The following is a 4,407-nucleotide window of genomic DNA, read 5'->3' as shown; positions in this document are numbered from 1 at the left end:
ATAATTTAATTAGTTTTTTTTTACTTGGATTTGAAACTCCTAGATCTTTTGAGATTCATTGAACTTTTCAATGGCATGTTTCAATCTCGAGTGTGCCCTTCAGGTTTTGTGACTGGGATGCCGAGGATCACAAAACAAGGTGTGAAGTAACCATGCAAATATACTTGGTACCCTTAATATTTACCCCTCAATCGATGTGCCGGTTAACCACACGAGCTCCATCGATACTATGATAAATATTAAGTTACCCTTTGCCTACTTTGTTAAATCCAGGTTAGTGTGCCGGTTAACCACACACGCTCCACTAACGGTTTAAACAAAGTGCAAAGTGTAATTTCATGGATTAGCACTTTATTCACATTTTCCTAAGTAACTAAGATTGGGAATTAATAAAAGGTTTCGTTACTTAGTATTTATCATTAGTACTTTTAATGAAGGGAGAATTATAGTCCTTGTCCTACCTGTTCGGCTAACGACCCTCCACCAGTCAAGGAAGCGGTGGGTGAGAGTGGACACCCATTAAGCTGCCATTTTATAGGCAACAACCTTATACCCCCCTTATAGATCGGCTTCGTGAATGATGCCTACTAATGGTAAGACGACTTGCTCTTATACATATAATATATTAAACTTTTAATATTATAATAGTATAAGGGTGTATTTTAGACATTTTAAAATACTTGATGGTTTAATCTATTAATTAAACTAGACTTTTAATTTAATTAAACTCAAACCATATATTTATGGATTTAATAATACTCTTTTAATTAAACGCTTTAATTAACTATTAATAAAGTCGATAAGAGTTAATTTGAACTATTCAACAAAACATCATAATTCCAATTATTAAACTCAAAATTAAAACCATTTAATTAATTGTTTAAGTTATGAACCCAAGAGTTTTAGAATTCAATTCTTTTTTTCATAAAAAACTTTTCTCAAATTCCAAAACTTGAGGGCAAGTTTTGTAATTCTTGAAAACCTTTGGATTCCATAACTTATGGAATTAATGGTGTTTTATGATGAAATTTTCCATGTTCCATAACTTAAGAACAAATTATGGAATTCTTTAAAACATTAACACCAAATTTTGTACCTCCATAAAAACTTTGAATCAAATTTTTTTTTTTAAAAAAAAAAAACTTTCATATCCATAACTTATGGAAGTTTCAAAAACCCTTAAGATCACAACTTAAAAAAAAAAAGACTTTTGAGCTCCAAAATTTTATGACAAAATTTGTAACTCCTTAAACATTTAGATCAAACTTTTAAAACTAATAAAATAATCATATCATTTCATCTTTTACTAAATTTGACCTAATTAAACTCATATAACAAATGATTCAAATTTTACAAATAATTCGTTTTTCACAAAACAAGTAATTATCTTAAAATTTGACAAACGTCATGTTTTTTTCCTTTTTTTTCCAACTTGAAAATAAAACATTTGCATCAATATAACAGAAAACAACCCATGGCTCTGATACCACTGTTGGGTTTTGAGCATTCTAACACTCCTATGGTGTACATGCAACCCTATAAACCTTGGATCTATGTTTTCTCTATTATACATGCAAATATTAACTATTCCAAGGTTTCATCCTAACTAGCATATTATGAAGCACCTATACTACAAAGTTCTAGTTAGATGACATACCTTTTGATGTAGCTTGATGTCTTCAAGCTTTAAGAGCTTAGCCCCAATAGTGTGGAAGCCTCAAATGGAATCACAAATCACCAAAACACCTTGGAAGAACTTGAGAGAATATGTATACACACTAAAATCGGCCCACTCTTATTTTCACACACTTGTGCCAATTTTGTGAGCCAAGGCCCCCTTTATATATTATGGAGGATTAGGGTTACATCCATGTAAACCCTAATACCCATGACCTTTCATTTACATAGGATCCATGGGTTAAAAGCTCCATGGACCATCCATGAAAGCTTAGCCCAACCTAAATGAACTTGGCCCATTCCATATATATAAGAGTCCATATTTAATTAGTTCTTTTTGATCACTTAATTAATTCTAAATTAATTCTTGATCAATACTAATTAAATAATATGATTCCATATTAATATATTAGAACTTATAATATATTAATATAAATCATAAATATACTATTCTCAAAAGACTATCCATATAAATTGTGTCGGTGAAGTGCAACCCAAATGGACCATGCCGGGTCGGGTCAAGTACATCCCAAATATAGTTATGGACTTAGACATTAATCCAACAATGCCCACCTGTTGTAGCAAGAAAATTCTGGGCTTTAGGCCATGTTGGGTGCTCTTAGGCGATATTGGGCCTTAAAGGCCTTATAGTTGGGCTTAGATGCCTTTTGGACTAGTATAGATTTGGGCCTTGGTGGGGGGGAGGGGGGAGGCCCAATGAGGCAAGAATAAAGAAACCCTTTTTTCCTTAAGTTAAGAATTACGATATGGACTTTCAGGTTAGAATATTGGCGTAATTTCTAATTAGGGTTTTATACTTTTGCCTTAGGGAGAGGATTTTGTGAGTCATTCGATGAATGTGATACCTTCAGTCTGAGGTGAGTTTCCTTCACTTTATATGTGAGTTGAAGGCACCAATGGTGACCCAGTAGTTTATGTTCTAGTATGATGGTTGACTTCGTGACAACTGTCGGTTATGCCTGTGTTTGCTTGATGACTCTGTGATTCTTTGTTATGATATTAAATGGTAGTGGTAAGGGGTGAAATAGACTCGGTATCTAGTTGAAATAGACCGAAGGGGATTTCAAGCACCCATATATGCTTGACAGTATCCGGTTGAAATAGACCGAAGGGGATTGCAAGCACCTAGATATGCTTGATAGTATGCGGTTGAAATAGACCGAAGGGGATTGTAAGAACCCAGATATGCTTGGTATTTTTATTGAAATAGATTGAAGGGGATTGCCAGCACCAAGATATGATTCGTTGTATGCTTGTTTGGTATGAGGTATTTTGGGGGAACTCACTAAGCTTTGTGCTTACTGTTTTTAGTTTATGTTTCAGGTACTTCCAGTATGAAGGGGAAGGGCCTGGCCTGATCGCACCGCATCACCCTACAGTTTCTGCATTTTGAGAATTTGTACTTTGATAACATGTGGCTATGATACACTTTTGACTCTTTTGATATGAGTATAGTATGTTTTGGATGAATTTAAAAACAAAATTTTATCTATATTTTTGGGATGTTACAAGTTGGTATCATAGCCTTGGTTTGAGGGATTCAGACATACACTCGGTGTGCCTAGACTTAAATCGAGGGTTTGGTAGATTTTCTATAAAAAGAAACATTTTAATCAAAGGACTTTAATAAAATAAAAAGGGTGCGATGGGTGCAATCAGCCGAGCTCAAGTAAGTCTTCCCAAAATACCCATACATGTTATATGTTTTATGCTATGATATGTGAATTACATGCTAGATTAGGGGCTAAGGATCTTCTCAGAAATGCATGATAGAATGCTAGGAAAGATGCCTTTATGTGCCTATTTGTTTGAGCTTATAGATTCGCATGCTAGTATCGGACCAGTTACTTGTTAGGATGACATGTATAGGTTATGTTTTGAGTTGAATCACATGATATATGCTCGAATGATGGATGCTTTGTGCCTTAGGAAATTCTGTTTGTACTAACTAACTAATGGATGAATGCGTTGGGTTACATATTATTGTGATTGGATAAATTTAGAAGGATATGTTTAAATCTATTGCGCAACTCTTGTTTGAGTCCAACCGTTGTAGTTTGGTACCTCTCATAAGAATACCTAGTACTGGTAGTATGTAATTGTGTTCGTGTGGTAGTTAGGTGGTATTAGTCGAAGCTCCTTCTGCAGCTGATAGCAGAGAGGGGTGCGTAAGGGAGTCCTAGGAAGTCCCTGAGAGATGCATTGGTGTGTTGGAAGCATTATAGTATAGGAATGTACTAGTTGGGAAGAGCGACTTGGAGGAGTTGGGGTAGTCCTTGAGGAGGGAATTGATAGGTGTGGAAGGTAGTATTGGGCCCGTACTACTAAAAGCACATGATTTATACCCGAGACCAGGAAGACCACGAGCAATATAGGGAACTCGAGATGTGAACCTTTTTGTGTGCTTACTAATTGTTTATGCGGTTATGTTTCAGTATGGTGGTGACACGTCATGAAGCAGGGGGTTCAGGATCTGGATCTAGTTCGGGCCCGAGCACCGAACCGATTGATGAGAGGCTACACGAGTTTATTGCATCTGAGGTTACTAGAGACATCCTTGATGCGACCCAGGTGATGCTCGGGTGGATAAATGAGGGTATCATCAAGCTGATGGAGGATCGCCTTTGGATCTTCTGGGCCGATCCGGCCGCTAGCCAGTCTAGGGCCCACACTCTCTTCTTCATGGAATTTAGGGGATGTGCGGCACCA

Source organism: Lactuca virosa, chromosome 4, assembly GCF_052849685.1.
Source record: "Lactuca virosa cultivar CGN04683 chromosome 4, Lactuca_virosa_CGN04683_v6, whole genome shotgun sequence".
NCBI lineage: Eukaryota > Viridiplantae > Streptophyta > Magnoliopsida > Asterales > Asteraceae > Lactuca > Lactuca virosa.
The sequence above is the reverse complement of the archived record's forward strand: the minus strand, read 5'-3'. Positions refer to the sequence as shown.